This window comes from Mesoplodon densirostris, chromosome 4 (genome assembly GCF_025265405.1).
Source record: "Mesoplodon densirostris isolate mMesDen1 chromosome 4, mMesDen1 primary haplotype, whole genome shotgun sequence".
In the NCBI taxonomy this organism is placed as follows: domain Eukaryota; kingdom Metazoa; phylum Chordata; class Mammalia; order Artiodactyla; family Ziphiidae; genus Mesoplodon; species Mesoplodon densirostris.
This window is the reverse complement of record NC_082664.1, coordinates 172,874,591-172,893,997: the sequence shown is the minus strand read 5'-3', so window position 1 is coordinate 172,893,997 and position 19,407 is coordinate 172,874,591.

Here is a 19,407-nt window from a genome sequence, read left to right as displayed (position 1 = left end):
GGCAGAGGGTGCACCTCAGCTAGGAACGTGTGTGCGTTTTCGGCAACTTGTCCCTGAATGACTGTGAAAGCACCTAAGTATTGATTTAATATATTTTAGTGAGCAGGTGAATTTGCATATACAGACTCTGTGAATAATGAAGATTAACTGCATTTCAATCACAAAAAATGTTACGGGCTAAGATGCTATCAGTGATCAAAAAAAGCTCTAGTTTTAAAAGGTACATTTTTCTACTGACTGAGGCATGTGGAAATCAGTGTCGGCTTGATCTAGCCAAAGTTTAAATATTTTGGTTGACTGAAGTAAGTCAGAAAGAGAAAGACAAATACCGTATGCTAACACATATATATGGAATTTAAGAAAAAAAAATGTCATGAAGAACTTAGGGGTAAAACAGAAATAGAGACAGAGACCTACTGGGGGTGGGCTTAGGGATATGGGGGGGGGCTGTGACGGGGCGGGGGAGAGGCATGGACGTGTATACACTGCCGGGCGTGGGGTGGATGGATGGTGGGGGTGGCCGCGTGGCGCGGGGGGATCGGCTCGGTGCTTTGTGGCCGCCTGGAGGGGTGGGATGGGGAGGGTGGGAGGGAGGGAGACGCAGGAGGGAGGGGATGTGGGAACAGATGTATATGTATGACTGATTCACTTTGTTGTAAAGCAGAGACTAATAAAAAAAAAAGGAAAAAAAAAAAAAGCCTTCAATTCTCTTGTATCTACTGGGTGCTCCTAAGTTACAGTTCATTATAATGGGCATTACATTCCTCTGAAAGCTCTGACTTTAAAAAAAAAAACAAAAACCCAGGGCTGCAGAATTCCAGCAACTAAACACAGAGTTCAGTATTGTCTTTAGGGAAATCCCTCATTCAAAGGCACAAGGGAGAATTTTCCCCACTCATCTGAAAGACAGGACTACTGTCTTACCATGGAACCCCTCGGATTTCTGTGACTAAGGAATTTCTCCCTTGCTGTGCTCGTTCCTGCCTGATAGTTTTATGCAAAATGGCACTCTGAGCTTTTGCTTCTTGGCTAAGTTTTAGCGGGATCAAGGAAGCCACAGGGCTGGTGTCTGTGACAAGGATGGGCTTAGAGAAGGCTCCCTTGGAGGACTTCTGGAAGGCTGAGCTGGGGTTTCTACTATTTTTGGCCACACCACATGGCATGTGGGATCAGGGAGGGAACCTGAGCCCCCTACATTTGAAGCGCAGAGTCTTAACCACTGGACCGCCGGGGAGGCCCTGAGCTGGGGTTTCAAATGGTGAGGTTTGACAAGGAGCCAAGATCCTGGGTTTACCTGGCTTGGTTTCCTCTTTATTTTATTTTATTTTATTTTTTTATTATTAGTTTCTGCTTTATAACAAAGTGAATCAGTCATACATATACATCTTTAACGTTTACACTGTGACCCGTTTCAATGGGAGTTTAACACCATGTTTCAAAGTCCTTTGTGATGGTGAATCCTGAAATATTCTCAGAAAGTCAACACAATCCTTTACCCAAGGACTCACAGCAGACCTGCAACTGTACCACCTGTCTGCAGAAACACCTTAGGTCTGCTTTAGATCACAAAATGGAAATAAATTTTCAAAGTGTTATTCAACTTGCCTTTAGGCTTTCTAGTTAAACGTAGAAATTTCTTCCTTTTTTTTCTTTACTTTTTTTTTATTTGGTCGAATAAAATGTCACTGTCAATTCTGTCTAAACATGCAATCATTCCATTGGATACTTGGGGAAAGAAAACCCACATGAAACATCTACCCAGATGTGATGGGAGAAATGCTGGTTTAGAAAAGCCTTTGTTCTGTGCCCGAGGCTGCCATGGTTCCCCCGTCGCATCGGTTTTTACTCACACATTTTAATGAATAAAAACATGCTGACCGACAATCCACGAGAACCACCAAGTACCAGTTACCGAGGAACAGAACAGCTTCAGTGAGAGGTGAAGAAGGGCAAAAAGCATCACAAAATGAGTTTAAAATTTCTTAAGTAGAACACTGAGTTGAGAGTTTCATTTCCCCTACAATTGATTTCTTTTGCTTCAAAAGAAACCCACAACTTGTTGGCATCTGGTTTCTGCAATGTTAACACAGAGGCAATAGTACGGGCCAGCAGTCGGTTCTTTAGGCTGTTAGGGGGTCATGAGTATGCTTCCTTGAAGACAACTGCCCAGGAGAAAATAAGAAAATACCTCCCCCACGTCTGGAGGTCCTGCATGTAATGTTATACTGAGGGGCGTTATGATTCACCTCTGCCTGGCTCACTAGCTGTGTGACCTTGGCCAAGTGACTTCATCTGCTAAGGCCATGTTCCCTGAACTGCAGACTGCAGTTTATTACCAAAGGTTATTATCACATTGAATTGTTACAAGATCTCAATAAGAAAATGGATTTACAGCCTTTGAGTGCCTTGCATTCAAGAAGTAGTCACTGTCGACTTATTATTTCTGCATCATAATTCCATCTTTCTGTCATTCTGCACTTCCTGTGCCTTCCCTCCACGGCCAACTGAAGCCCACGCCCCAGGGAGAGAGAGTTTGGGGTGACAGATGCCTCATGAGCAGGAGAAACTGTCAGGGCCAGGAAAGCAGTCAAAAACCAGAGGGAAAAAGAAGCTAGCAAAATTTGAAGTGTCTGTATTACAACTCAACTGGTTTTAAAATTTCCATTTCTTTTCAGCAAATGTGTTTTCTTCCTCTCATGGAACTAAGAACATATGTGCTGCCTGGCAGATGAGTTCTGAAACTCTTAAAGTCAGGATCGGAGAAGGCTGACTCACAATTTCTTACGCTGCACGTGTGAAATCTTTCAAAAAAACGTGGAGGGGGGAAGAGCCACAGGATTTTGGATGATGCTCTCAATTGCTTTTCAATTAAATTGGTAAAAAAAGAATCGATTGATTATTTGCTTCTATTTCTGACCCTTTTAAACTATTTTTTAAAGCAGTATAAAGAGATGGGACGGAGGAAAGGTAATAACATGGAAAGGAACAGAAAGAAGGTAACATTTGTAGAGGGTTGTAGTTTTCCCATCATCTGAATTATTTGATCTTGTGGCATCCCTGTGATGCAGGTTTTACCTGTGACAAGGACAAAGGCTCCCAGAGATTATAGCCACTGAGACTTTGTATTGACTCTATTCATTGAGTTCTTTGTACTACACCACATACTTTTTTTTTTTTTTTTAGATTCACACAGTTCAGCTTCGATTAAGATTTAAGTAACAAAGTATAAGGAACTAGAACATGACTCCTGTTAAAAGAATACGTTTGAAGAAATGTTCTTCGGCAATCACTGTAACTGATCAAGCATGTGATAGGAGTTATTTTACTAGATACGTAGTCCCTGATATTCATGCAGAAATACCAGATCAAGGACCTTAGCTATGCAATATGCTGTACGAGGGGGAGGGATCAAGTCTGACTACCTGTGGACAAACACACAGACTCATTCAGTATCTTGAGTTGTCTTTCAAAGAAAGTATTTGACATATTGTATACAAATTAAACAAGAAGTCCAATAAGGATCCCTTATTGCCCTTTTCAAGGGCAATAGACCTGACAAAGTATTTTCTTTAAGCACTTTCTTCATCATGCCTTCAAGGGATTGCTCCCTGCAGAAGGCCTGCGTGTGGTTGGTGGCAGTTCTAGAAGCCAGAGCGGGACTTGTGGTTGAGGGAATGGGGAAGGCTGGGAAGTAGGACTTGGAGATGATGGACCCTGGCTTGAATGGCTGCAAGCACAAGACTGCAAAGCCCCCCAACTCAGAAAGCAAAGGAGCTCCAACAACTCCTGCAACAGAGGCCAGAGGAGGAGTGAGGATTCAGAAACACTACCTACAGGCTAACTGGCCATCACTTCTGATTCACTTCAGAGATTCTGGGCTCACCACTTAATGACCGAGTGACCTTGTGCAACGCACTTAAACATTGTGGAGTTTCGTTTCCCTGTGCGTAAGTGGGGAGAAGACACCTCCCTGTGTGTAGCTGGGAGGATTAAAAGATACCACGTATACTGCACAGCAGAGGCACACAGTAGACGTTGAACAAATAGTAGTTATTAGTTTGAATCATTGTGATTATCCACAATCCGGGGACTGTTAACATCACCAATGCTATACTTTGAAACATGTTTATTCTTTACATTCCAGCAAACTAGTTCAAAGTCTGTTTTTCAAATATATTACCTAGTTTGGGCTTAAAAAAAAAAATCCCTGTATATGTTCTGCTCTGCTTATCAAAGGCTCTCTGAAATGTTGACTCAAGGGTAAGTCAATTACACAGGATACTGTTCTGCCTTCTATTCTTTTTAAACCACATTCCATGTGGTAATGGGTCAATTTCTTTACTTCCTCTTCCCTCTTACCACATTCCATAGCCCAGAAAGTTGCCAGTTAAGTTTTAACCCTCCTTTGAAAGTGAATTTTCATCTCTACTCTTTTTTTAAAAAGTTAAAGTAGTTGCAAGTTCTCTGAGTGCCCTCCAGACCCAATCCATGCAACAAAATAGTAACAGGAGAAAATTATATAAGAGTGCTGGGGCCCGAGTCAGCCCCCTCCCCGCGCTGAGCGTGATGACTTTGCGATGAACTACGCATCCATAAACGGGTGACTCTTTGATCTCTGGCTGCTTGTACAACTCTAAAGAGAAAGGCATTCTAGTCCAAACCACACAAAGAGAGAGGAACACAGGCTATTTATGGGAGCCCACTGACTCTAAGTTTAGCCTGGCTCTTTCAAGATTCAAATACACACATCATTTTGACTGCCAGATCTCCTCCCTCCCCTTATGATGTCTAATGGGGCTGTAGTGTTGGAATGTCTGATCTCTGGCTTCTCCCTGGGGTGAGAAAGGTAGCTGGTTTGGCAGAGAGACAGACACAACAGTATTTATAGAGACGGTAGAAAATGGACTCCATATGCCTATGAAGGGAAATGAGAGTAACTCACCGGGGGCTAAGGGGACTCCTGAACTCCCTTTCTGAGGTTTAGCTTCTGGCTGAGAGTAACTAGGACCTACTAACCAGCTCTCTAGCTGTACAAAGTCCAGCATCCACAGGTTCTCTCTTATTTGATGGTGTTCCACCAACACTGTCACTTTACAGAAGGGGAGGAAACGCCCTCTTTGGTTCCCTGAATTCAGAAGCTATTCTGTAAGTCTGACTCTTGTATTACTCAGTGAATTTCCTGCATCAGAGCTGGTACAAACGTGGAAGCCATGAATTACCGATTCTGAGGTTGCTGAAACTAAGTTCAATGACTTCTTGCCAGTGACTCTCAAGTCATGATGTTCTTGGGTAACAGGCAGTGTGGCTGAGTGTTGATTCACACTGCTCACTAAAGCAAATCCAGGTTGATAAGGACGGTACTGGGACAGTATCTATCTATTCTCTTTCCTAGCTTCCTCTGGATCAAATATCAAAATTTTACAACGTTGTGTTGGAATGGTAAGGGCTCTGTGAAGACCTCTGCAATGGGAGAAAACTCAAAATGGAAATTGCTTTTATTAGTATAAAGTATTGAACTGGTAGATTTATGATCAGAATTTGGGCCAAATGAGTCCAGCTAAAGCTGGAGGTCAATTTGGTCATCCCACTGTTCCAGACACCCAAGTCCACCTCCATAGGCTGATCTGGGCAAAGTAAAAGAACCTCAATGAAACTGGCAAATTAATTTTGCTACTTTTGTGGGACCCTGAATTTGATCAAAATCATATCATGGGGTAGGACTAAAAGGGTTCTTAATTTTGATTCATTCATTGTCACGCTGTAGACACAAAGTCATCAGATACCTACAGAGGTTCACAAATTGTTTACGAAAAGTTCATGATGTTTGAACATTCTCTTATTCTTTAGTCATCATGATGGCTTCAAGCCAGAGTCTGAATACAAAGACAGGCATATAAGTGAACATAAAACATAGCCTGAAAAGCAATACCTATATCGACGGCACTGCCTGCAAGCTCAAAGAAAGAATGGATTAAAAAAAATAAAACAGCTGCATATCCGAATGAATACACATTGGAGGAAGAGTGAACGGTTCAACTCAGACATTTTGTTCCTCAGGGCTTAGGGAGGAATTAACAGAAGCCAAGTTTTAGAGACAAGCCTTTAGCTCATAATTCGTTCACTGTCAAGATGATGAATGCTCGCTTTATGATTTAATAAAAAGATAGACCTACCTAGAAAGAAGATGAGGAGGAGGCGTCCTCCACCGATAAGTAGCACAGTGTTTTGGGGCGACACCCAGGGGCTCTGGATTGGGACTCCAGCTCCGTCTTCTGGACACACGGTGCACAGGACAACCAGTACAAATTCAGGACCTCAGTCTCTCCATCTGAAAAACACAAATAATAATGTCATGGTTCCACCCAGCAACTGCTGAGTAATTAGAGATTCATGCTGATTTAAAAAACACAGGAAGAACAAAGAGTACAATGCATACATGTATGATGTGTAGCACAGAATGCCTCGTAATCCCACACACGCCTTTGTACAAGTTACCCAAAGTCAGAGGTTTTAACTTCCAGTTTTTCACAAAACCTAAATTAGACACTATCAAAGAATGGAAACACATTAAACTAGATCAACCATGAAAATAAGGGAAGGCTTGGGGTTCCCTGGTGGTGCAGTGGTTGGGAGTCCGCCTGCCGATGCAGGGGACACGGGTTCGTGCCCCGGTCCAGGAGGAGGATCCCACATGCTGTGGAGCGGCTGGGCCCGTGAGCCATGGCCACTGAGCCTGCACGTCCGGAGCCTGTGCTCTGCAACGGGAGAGGCCACAACAGTGAGAGGCCTAAGTACCGCAAAAAAAAATAAAATAAAATAAAGAAAAAAGAAAATAAGGGCAGGCTTATGTAGTTGGGGGCGGAAGGAAATCAGGAAGGCCAATTGAGAATCAGAGAGGCTGAATGAACGGCTGGGCCATCTCTGATGGGCCTCTCTGCTCCCTTTGTTGGGAGTGATGGGCAGCTCTGATTGCTGGATTATTTCAAGAGCCTGCTGCACAGAGATGCCTGGATACCATCAGCTGTACCAAATGGGAAATAACCACGGGATTCAGGACCCGTAGCAGGAGGCTGGGCCACTGAAGAACATGAGTTGCCCAACATAAAGATACTGAAATTATGGATGAGATCAAGAGGCACCACGTCTGCAGAGGAAGATTCCAGGATCACTGAGGAACCCTCCAAAACAGAACTTGACTTTGCCATCTTTCCCTATAGTCAGCAGATTTCTATGCTGCCAGAAGTTCTGGTAGTTTAGTTGATGTCACTGAACTGAGTGCACACAGAATAGTACAACCCTTTAGGACATTTCCCCAAATGGAAATCTGTTTACATCGATCCTTCTTAATAACCAGAGAAACACACTGCTAAGTGGAAAGAAAATCATGAATGAAACTATAAAAAAATTCATTGAACAAAATTAAAATGTGTCACAAACACATTTTTAATTGTTGACCCTAAAATAGCCATTTGCAATCATTTGGTTGTTAAAAAAATAAAAATACTTGGTACTACCCAAAAATCTTGTCTTTGAATAAAATAAAGAGGCCCCTAGAATATTTTGAGTATTGCTACCCAGTCTGTAAGATTTTGGAAGAGAGAGTTTGCTTAGTAAATATTGATTTCAATGTTCCAAATTATTTTAGAATTTAGAGACTTCGAGATAAAAGGAATATGAAACTGAGTCTGAATGAATGAAGTGTTGTTGTTCGATACTGCAAATTACTATTAGTAGCAGAATTATGGAAAACATTCTACGATTCAGAGTGACACTTTAATTACCAGAGGGTTATCCTGTACCAGCATAATCTTTGTGAGAAAAGCAATTGTGAAACTTGCCCTTTTTTGCAACTAAATTTCTCCCTCTGGTCCACTGGCTAATGATGAAATTTTCTCATTTGAGAAATCCAAACTGGCTGCACTAGAAAGAATGTAAGAATGTAAGATGAAATTTCTCCTAAATGTGAAATGATGGTACTCAGAGTTAAAGAAAAATTATTTGAAGAGTATAAAGGTCAGAGGATCTTGTTAATTTAGTTCCTATTAAATAAAGCATTTAAACTCTTTGCTAGATATTGCTGGTTTAATGTGAAACAAGGGTGATATCTGAAGCTGAAGAAATGACATCACCCCCTAAAACACGCATGTTATATCCTCAATGCCCGATTCTAATTGTGTAAAGGTATGTACTTTTTTTTTTTCCCCATGGCTCACAGGCCCAGCCACTCTGCAGCATGTGGGATCCTCCCAGACCGGGGCACGAACCCGCGTCCCCTCCATCGGTAGGTGGACTCCCAACCACTGCGCCACCAGGGAAGCCCAAGGTATGTACTTTTAACTGAGTTGGATTACAAAAGTATACAGTGCTAGAAATTATTACAATATATTCAATATTAACCACGCTTAGAACAGTGTTATGAGTTCTATAGTAATTTAATAAATCAACAGAGGGCAGATGGAATTTTTATTAGCCAGAGTCTTCTAATACATTTTCTCTCTATGATGAATACTGAGGGTGGGGGAGGGCAGCAGGCGGAGCTGTCCAAAATCCAAGGCTCCTTTCTTTTCTAGAGAAATTCTCTCCACTGTACAGACTTGTTGAGAGAATCTGTCTTCTCATCCTCCAATCTAAGGAAGCTGGAAGAGTAATCGTTCTCAGATCTTTTCCCTCCCTTTCCCCCATCACTTTTCAGCAGTCCTGGCCACCAGGGCCCAGGCAGGTGACCTGAGCTCCTCTCTAAACCCCAAGGGAATGACTCAAAGACAATGGGATGGTTATACATAATGGTAGTGGCAAGGATGCCAGTGGCCTTGCCCTTGTCACACTGCTCCTGCTCTTTGATTGTCAGAGCCCAGCTGGCTCTGCCCAGGGTCCAAGATGGGCCTTAGCAGCTCAGAGTCTGCAAACCCTCAGTCTCCTAGGCCAGGTCAGCTTCCTGCAATTTCCTGTGATTAGGAACTCTCCCCAGAGCAAATACACGGCCTTCATCTGGTTCTTCTGAATTTTCCTGTTTGAATCACTCAAGAGACTAACCAAAACAAACACCACCAAATACACATACAACAAGGCAATCTAACTTATATATATTTTCATTTTAAGATGCAATGCAGAGTTTCCTTACCGTTTAGTATTAGTGGCCAGAAGAAAAGTCAAAAAAAAAAAAAGGAAAAAAATTATATATGGCTATTTTAGTGATAGAACTATTCTCGGAAAGGTGACTATAAAACTATCCCAGTGAAAGAGATTCAATTGTGCATATTTGAATACATATCTAAACATACTGTCTTTTATACTGTAACTTAGTCAGTGCCTCCTTTTTCTCTTGGAAATATTTCCAGAGTCTAAATAAAGAACCCTAATTAAACAATGACTCAGCTCTGAATCGTTTTTAAGTCAGTAATCTTTCTCTTTTAGAATCATGCCGGTAGTTTTCCTCATAGAAGGCCCTCTATTTATGGTAGTTCTTTATCAATCCACAGGATTAGTGTGACTTTTTATGGGTGTCCAGGTCCTTAACCAATTCTCCCCTTTTATTCAAAATTAAATTCAAAACACCATGTCCTGGAAACCCAACTAGCCTTTCAACTGTATCAAACATAGTTAAAAGATTGAAAAGCATGAGACAACACCTTAAGATTTATCCAAGGACACAGCCTCCCCTGGCTGTTGGTCCCGGTGCCTTATCTGAAACATGGGGAATCACTGCAGATACAGGCAGAGCATCATTCTCCATCCATCTCCCATGTAGTCAAATCAACACCGGGAGGTAGAAGGATGTAGGAAAAATAAATCAGGTCCTAGAGATAGGTTCTCTGGGGGAAAAGTGCACAGCCACCGATGCCTGAAGTTATGGACTGAGATCAGATCGTCTCTTGGAGTTCTTTTCTGTACTAAGGTTTGATTTTATTAAGCTAACACGTTAGAAATAAAGGTATTTCAGGATAGGGCCCAAACTGCAAAATACATAAAAGTCAGGAAGTGAATCACAAAGAAAGAGAAGCACCAGGGAAAGAACATTTGTTTGAGGACTGGTAAGATTAAGTCTTTTTTTTCTTTTTTCTTTTTAATACAAATGAACTTACTCATGTTTGAAGGCAAAGGAGAAAGAGCCAAGTGGAGGATAAAACTGAAATGAAAATAGTTGAGAGAAGGTTCCTGGGGGTTGGTATGGATAGGATCCAGAGCACTGGCAGAGAGTTTGGTTTTAGAAAAGAAAATGAAAGCACCTCCCCTTTTCCTCCTGGCTTCAGGGTACCATGAACAAAAGTGGTCAATGTCTCCAAAGGGTAGTCACTCAGGTATGGGCATGGCTTTCCCCTCCCTCCATCCTCCATCAGTCCCTGTATATTCCATGCAATCAATTTGGCACCAGGAGGGAAAGAGAAGCTAGAAAGAGAAACAGGACCCCAGAAATAGGTACTCTGGAAGGAAATACACGACCACTGATGCCTGAAGCCTTTAATTTCCTTCACAACTGGAATGCCACGGAAATGCTGTCAGACAGTCGAGGGCCTGAGCTTGTTGAGTCTGTTTATCTGAAATTAGATGTAAAGTAGATGTTTGAAAAAAAAAAAAAAAGTAGATGTTTGACTTCCAAGGAATAAAATGAACTGTCATGGTAGAGAAGGTTTCATACAGGAAATATTATCCCGAAGCCTTCCAGCTTGAGCCCCTTCCCTTATAACTACCTACCGCAAATTATTTTCATAATAAAAATGATCTCCCAGAACAAACTAATTACATGGGAGAGCAACTTACACTTTACTGCAGTCTTCACAATATATTTTTTCATCAAATATGAATTAGCTACAGTAATTAGGAAAAATGATTAGCAAAGCTCTTTATTGAATATGGATCCGAATCATTAAAAAAAAATAAAGCATTTCTTTTGAAAATGGCTTTAAGCCTACATCTTCTCCCAAGCGATCATCTATTTTCCCTTCAACAATAGCTTTTTGGGGACATGCGGTAATCTGAGATAATATAACTCTTCTCCCGAAATAATACCTAGTTCTCTTTTCCTTTCATGATAGAACTTTTTCTAAGTTGGTAGAAAGTCTTGAAATGTGTCTGCTTCTTTTCAAGAGAACACTGAAAGAACAAACTGCTGAAATCCCAGTACAAATCATCTGTAGGTGAGACCTGGGAATTACTTCTACTTTTGAAAAAGATTAGATCACCAAGCTATGCTGTTTTTCAGTTCTCAAGCAATGCTGGGCTTCTGAGAAATAACAGTGGTTTTGAAGGCATTTGCATCTCCTCTTTATACCTTTACTTTTTAAAATATTTTGGATGCTTAGAAGTAAACAAGAATAAAATCCATCTGACTGAAATTACATTTTCCGATGTGAGTGACGTAGGTTTAGTTGGAAATTCCACAATATAAGTTTAAACTAGCATCTCTCTTCATTTTTTTTTTCTTTTGCATTCTTGGCACTCAGGCTTGTAGAAAATTTTGACTGCTAAAAAAACCTCCAAAAAAACAACAAAGATGGAACTTAAAATTCATTTATGAATGTATTAAATTTTTATTTTATGCATACATTGAGATAAAATTGACTGGTATTACTTCCTGTTATTTCATGAGAATATCATTATTTAGATCTTCACGGAAAATGCAGCTTCTGAGCACTTTGGTGTGACTATTAGCATTGCAGCTGAATCAGCTGATTTCTCCCCCATCTTTCCTCCAACAGACATTTATCATGTGGCTATTTTGTGTCAAGCACTGTGCTTGTTGCTGGGTACACAATAAAAAGGAAAATTGCCTGGTTCTAGTTTGTATGCTCACTGTTCAGTGAGGGCAAATCCACTGCAAGAGGTATTGGTCCAATGCTATACCTTTGTAGAGAAATTGTCTCCTTCCTACGTAATAAAGCCACTTTGTCCCTATCTTCCCCAAACCCCACCCCTTCCCCATCACTCTGAAGCAAGATGGGGTGCAAGCACAGCTACAGTAACTTGACTTTCACAGTCTTGCTTCCTGAAGGATGTAAAGATAAGATGCTTTCTAAATGTCTTCGAAATTATTGCATGTTTGCTTCACATAAAGGCGAGAAGGGCTGGGTAGGGTTCTGGGAGTGTCTGGACATAGTCAGAGGATAGAGGTGGGCAAAAGAAGGAAGAAAAGGGTCTTCTTGTCTATGAAACAGGACACATGCCCCTCCGCTAGGGGTTCACATCAGCACTGCAATACCAATTTGAATTTGCAAAGTATATTTCCATCATTTGTGACATTAATCACAGCCTCCCAGGCTCATTTTGTTACTTCCATTTCACTCCAGAGAAATAAGAAACAAGAGGTTAAGTGACTTTCCCGAAGTCAATAATAGACCTGGGACCAGGATTCAAAGTTTGTAAATTTCTCTCCTGTGCTGAGCGCACTCAACCATACGCTTAACTTTGCCAAAAAATCAGGGCTTAGTTTTGCTGTTTAACTAATTAGAATTAAGACACATTAGGCAAGAAGGCAGCACCTGTTCATAACACAGTGACATTATTTCATTGCTGTTTCAATTGAAAAACTCAATGTTCTTCCAAACTTCTCAAAGCTTTTAGGAGACAGTCCTGGATCACCACCTCAACCTGTGCCTATTCCCAAGTATCATATATTTGCAAAACTGCTCTAAGAAAGTACTAATACTTGTGAGGAAATAATGAAAACTTTAAGAAAAGGGGAAATGCTCTCTTAATAATGGGAAAGCTGTTTACCCTAATTTGGCTGGGATGGAATTGATAGAGTAGAAAATTCACTTGAGGAGTACTACCCCAAAATCTGAGATTATGAACATGTCAGGTTCCCTAAGCTGTGATGGTTCCAGAAATTATTCTATTGTTTCTTCTTTCATTTTCCAAATTGACCAGTTATTTCCTAAAAGCTAACAGAGTACCAGGGAACTGGCTCTTCTGTTATTTCGTCTGATGCTCTGGGAGGCCGTAAGTTCTCCATGCCATTCCCAGGGCAATGCTTGACACATGGCAAGAGCTGAACAAAACATTAATCTGAGTGTGAATCCGTCTCTGGTATACCGTACTGACCTTGGAGACTTTTAAATTTTAATAACATGGACTGGAAGCGAAGCTTTACGTAAGAAAGCAAATTTTCTTTTTTACAACCTAGGGCAGGAGCATTCCATAATGCATTCTTATTTAAATTTGCATTCTTATTTGAGACAGTGAAACCAGCAAAAAATGGCCATTTTAGATGAGAAAATGAACGGCAACATACTCCCAGTAAAACTGAATTTGGTATTGGTTTTAAGGGGAAGATCCAGTATATTCTTAATGATGCTGTCAGATTTACTAATCACTGCCAAAGCTTTAAAATTTAAATGCCACCTGAGGGGTTTCTCGAAGCTCCTGTACAGGGACAGAAAGGGTTGTGTGGTTTGGATTTGACTTTGGTCAAGACTGAAATGATGAGTAACGGACGCAGCTTCATACTGCCCCCTGGTGGTGTCATGCTCAACGATGCTCAGAAACATCCTCAAATTGGGGGTCAACCCCAGATAAGATCTTTGGCTTCCACAGCAACCCCTTCAAGAAAGCCTTCTGGGTTCAGACTTATAAAAATTTAGTCTCAGGCCTCTCCTCAATTTTCATACATCTCTTCTCCACTTCTCCAAAGCCTTCCGTGTGCAGGAGATTTAGGATTTCAACGAGGTCCTAAAATCAGCGAAAGGAAGTTTCCTATTGTTGGCGTCCCTGGCCCCCCCGATTCCTCAAATGCCCACACCCTCACACTCCCAAGCCAGGTATAGGATATGGCAGCTAAAGGACCACTGAGGTCATGTTTGGCTTCAGCAGCGTGAACTTGTGGTTTAGAAACCAAGGAAGGCTTTTCCACATGAGGCTTTCTCTAGCCTGGGTTAGGAATACAACACAGTCATTACCAGGTTAGTTCAAAGAGAGCTGGTTCTGTCATTCACATCTCTCCCTTTTCCTCTAGGGATCCTCAAATCTACCATGAGCTGAAGCAGTCATTAAACTTGGAGTAGGACCCCATCCACCCAGGAGAAGCAGGAGGGCTTTTAACCTCTGGAACATTTCTTTGTTCTGAATGCCTAGGAGCCTGGGCTGAGCCCAGGGAAGACTCAGAAGACCTGCTTCCATCCAGAATGTCTTTAGAAAAGTCTGCCCACACATAGCCAAGCTCCTGACTCTGAGACATTTGAGATGACTGGACAGTGACCTGGTCACCAGAGCTTCACAAGGAGGTCCTGAAGGTTCTGACTGCTTCCAGCTGGGACCAGGGGCTGAGCAAACAGCCCAGCACAAGAAAGGAGTGAAGACCTTAGCAGGAGCCCCGAGGTTTGCTATTCAGTCAACATATGCAGCTGGGGATGAAAATAAAGCTATCAGAGTCCATGGAAAGAAGCGACTGCAAGTGTCTTAAATGACATGTTTGTACAAAGAAGCGTGAAGTGGAAGCTGGCTGTTACATCACTGATTCTGTTATCCTGAAGCGCTGACTCAGTTGATCTGGCTGGTTAAGTGGGTCTTCCCTCCCTTCCTCCACCCTATCTACCACACCCCTTCCTATACGTCCCTTCTGGAGTTGCAAGCTCGGTGGAGTGGGACAAGCTGTGTGATCTAGCCACAACCCCCAAACTGGCTCTTCTGGCCCATTTGTAGGAACCAACAGAGATGCTGAGCTTCACAGTGACAGGGAACAATGGGACCCCGTGACAGCTCATATCCTGACCTCAAAGGCTCCCTCCAGACCACTGGCTGAGACATCCTGGCATGAGGGTGGCCAAGAAAAAATGATGGAACTTGGTTCCCTTGATGTTTGTTATCTGCCAAGTAAACATATCTTATGGGGACCATCCCTTATCCTGGTGGATCCTCACCTTCACATCATGCCAGCAGCATATTCAAGTGATTTCTTCTAGAAATCTGCTTTCTTCTAGAAATCAGATAACTCTTTCTTCTAGAAGCTCCCCATCACTTTCCTGTTTCTCTCAGGTCTCATTTTCACATTTAAGAGGTCATTACGGGGTAAGCAGGGTGTTTCATCTCCTTTTGGTTCAGTCACACAAAATACGGATACATTTACTGGAAATTCAAGGCCCGTCACTTCTATTTCTCTGCTGCTTTGTCAGATCCATTATAGTTTTAGTCTCTCCACTTCGTAAGCTTTTGCTTTTTGAATGCACTTCTGAATACATATTTGCCAAGACAATTTCCACAATGAAAAAGCAATAAAGACTTATAAATCCACCCGGGGAGCACAACCCAAAGCACTCCAGCTTGTTTCAATGTTGTGGTTTGGAGAGTATTCTTCTATATTGTTACAGTCAGAAAAGTAATTTTACCCGAGGAGTAGCTCATGAAATGATGGGTTTTTGGGAAATCATGCAACTTGGCTTCATGTCATTATTTTAATGGATCGCAAGGCAATTTATCCTTCCTACTTTCCACCATGAAGAGCTAGTTAGATTGTTGTATTTAACTAGATAAAGTGTTTCAGCTTGGTATTCGAGTCCTTGTAAAATGTATCTGCCTAACTATTCCTCACTATGAAACCCTGACCCCCCTATAGATACTTTTCCTTTTGGATCCTGATATATATGGTGTTTATTACCAACGTAAAGTGTGTACACATGTTGTTCCTTCCCGCAAATGCAGTTCCCATCAACTTCATACATCTAGAACCTATCCACTTTTCCTGGTCCAGCTCAAATCCAGGGCAGTGTGCAGAAGTCACTCCCTTTGCTGAACTTCTCACACACACAGAGGCACGTGATCTGTCACTCCACTTCTGCACCCATCAATTTCTTCCCTAATTAGATTGCAAGCTCCTTGGACTTTTATATTCCCATTAAGCACTGAGCCCAGGGCTACGCCCATCTCGGGTGCTAAGATGATGGAGGACATGGAAAATAGTAGAGAAGCCAATGTAAACAGGATGTGGGAAGGTCATTTTTCAGCACAAATCTGAGCTGTATGTGACATTAAATGCTGTCCAGGTAGCCTCAGGGTCGCAGTATCTGACCTTTCCTTTCCTGTACAGACACAGGCTAGGTTTGCAAAGCACAACTGTTAGTAGAAATCGGGAAAATACCCGAGCAGTTTGATGACTCAATCAACTTAGCACAACTTGATGATTCTGGTTCTAAACGTAATTTAAGCAGAGAGAAGGGTCTCCATTTCTCACTTTGCTTTTCATGTACAGATGAAGTCAGATAACTCTTGATTCTCCAGGGGCAGTTTCTCTGTTTTACTGTCACTTTATCTCACTTGCCTGTGACTTCCTCATTTATAAAATGAGGGATCTGGAATATTAAATTGTTCTGAAAGGTTCTTTCTACCTCCAGCACCTACACCCTTATAACCTACTTCTTTTCTCTTTAGCCCTTCTTCTCTCTCTGACTTTCACCTTATTCATCAATTTATTACCCGTAACGCCCATTGCTACCAGGTGAAAAAGTCATTTTGTCTGTTCATCAGGACCTCTTGTAAAAATGATGTAGAGCAGCAATTTAAAAATAATTAAAACACAATTCCTCAGTTTTCATTTGATCATGGTTCTGCCGTTCTTCCTATAGTAATTTAGATTTTACAAAGCTAGTAGTACCTTAAACAGATATGCCTCCTTTGGGGGAAAAAACACGGAAAAAAAATAAAGTGTGTGCTTTTCTTAAATATAGTTTAGATAGCCTCCTTTCTTTTCAGCACCCACAGATATGACTCATCATTAGAAGAGAAAGGTACCCATAGAAACCGAATTAAGAAAAGAATGTGGATTCTTGCAATTAAATATAAACCAAAAAAACCACCTCATTTTTAAAAGGATATTAACAATAGTAATGGAGTTATACTGATATTTACTGGAATGAAATAAAAATGATTTTTAAAGACTTTAATGAAAAGAAGTAGAAAAGGGAAAGGTTTAAGGAGAATTCACAAATAAAACTATGAAAATCCAATTCCTTGACTCAGGTGGGACTTTTTATAGCACCTGCTTAGTTGGGAAAAAAATGCCATGATTCACTTTTGAAGTTAGGAGACAATACACTTAATCAAAGAGTCCTTCTCTTTGTATCGTTTATCATCAATGAATTAATCCCAATAAATATATTTGCAATACACTCAGCTCCTTAATATCTCTAAACTTCATTATACATGACATAATGAGAAGGGTGACAGAGTTATCCAAAAGTATTTAAAATATTATAGTAAATTTTATATTCAGACAAAGGTTTAAAGGTCTATTGTTTTCATAATACAAATTCCAGAAAGTTGGCTCTGAAAATTCTCAGTGGCTGGTGGATCTTGGGCTCCACTAACTGCTCTAGAATCGAGGCAATGGCTGCATTCTGGGTGTCCTCTTGGAACAGTCACTAGCCCTATTGAGTTTTGAAATCTGGAAAATGAACTGATTTGGTATTTGATTTCTAAGACTGTTTATAATGACAAACGTGTGTACCTCCATGCCACATTATTTTCTGTCTTATAGAGACCTAAGAAGACAGCTGTAAATTTCAGGGGAATCTAGTTCTACCACCCACCCACACACCCACCCACACACACACACACCCACCCACACACACACACACACACACACACACACACCCTGCATCCATTTTCTCTGATGAATATATATTGCAACAACTGTCTTCCTTCCAACTTTGGTAAAATATTTAAATTAAATAAATTACTGACAGTGAACATCACTTATTTTTGCAAAGCTGAGGTATGATATATTTCGTTGCTACAATCTAAGTTTTTCTCTCCAGTTACTGGAAGTTATGTTTCACAGGACTTAGCTTGTGCTGATATTTCTGGAAGAGTTAATGAAGTAGAAATTTTCTCAGAAATGAAAATAAAATTAATGGAAATTTTGCTTTTCATTAATTACATCACCAAATCAATGTTTTATATCAAGCTATTCTGTAACAAGATTCTAAATTATGTTCCCAAGAATTTCTATGTAAAACATTTCCATATGGTAAGAGTCTGTAAAATTTTATAACACATTCACAAATCATTGTGACAAGGAACACTGGTATTAATTTCTTAAAGTCAATGTCATTTTTCTGATATAATTTTATGATTTTATTTCCTCATGCCTTGAAACTTAAAAAAAAAAACAACTGAATGCCTTCTTAGGAAACAAAAAACAGATACAGAATTAGCACCATAAATGAACAGATTATATAGTTCTCATGTACACATTTTTTAACCTAAAGTGTCCATTCTTAGTCTATATTACAGCACTCGTTTTATTTCTCTTGTGGTACTTATAGTCTGCATGCATTTTGTAATTTATTTGTTTGTTTGGTCTTTAACTCTCCAGCTATAAAGTAAGCTGGTTCAGGAAAACAAAACTTCTCCAGGTAATGACAAGCAGAAAGAGATAAAAATAAGGGAACTAGGGTCACAAAAATGTTGAAATGATGGGAGGAGGACAAGTAAAGTTTGCCACTAGCTTTAAGAGAGTCAGGAACTTTCTGGAAGTACAGGAAATGATTGGTGATAATCATAGCTGCCTGAATCACCAAAACCAGTAATTATAGCAATACCAAGAGCTGCTGAAAATCTCACGTCTACTAGAGCCCAGACACCCGCCCATGGAGTAGCACTGTGGCTTGGGTCTATTTTCCACATCTTGTGAGAATGTGTCTCATTGGCAGAATCTAATCTGAAGCCCTCCTGGCAAGGGATTCTGGGAAATGAGTTCTCAGGCTTCCAGCTCCCGTGATAGTGGGCGGTGCGTAGAAGGGAGTGTTTCCAGGCTGCCTACAGATAATTCCATACAAGCTCCAAACGTGAAACATCCATCCTGCTTTCGTGTACTCTCTCTACTGAGAGAGTTCATAAACTTTTTGGTTGCAGGATCCTTTACACTCTTAAAACTTTCTGAGGATACCCATGAGAGTTTTTGTTTATATGGCTTATATCTACCAATATTCACCATAATGGAAAACTAAATTGTGAATATTTAATGGTGTTAATTACCAATTCATTTAAAATAACAATAATGAAATCTTTATATAGTAACATACATATAATACTCCTTGTGAAAAATGGCTATATTTTTTCCAAAATAAAACAAAAAGTAGTGAGAAGAGTGACACTGTTTTATATTTTTGGAAATCTTTTTAAGTATCTGGTATAATAAATGATAGCTTCTCTATCTTCTTTTAAGATATTCAGAACAAGAATGAAAATGCAAGTAACTTTTTAGGATTGTTATAGAAATAGTTTGGCCTTTGAAGACCACCTGAAATTTCTCAGGGACATGCAGGATCCCTAGACCACTTTGTTAACCACTGCAAAATCACATCCTTAGCCACTAGCATCATCATCTGACACATGACAGACGTGTAGAAGGCATGTGATGAATGAATTAATGAGTAAAAGGACATTGTATTCTTGCATTGTTCCTTTTGCAATGCTCAC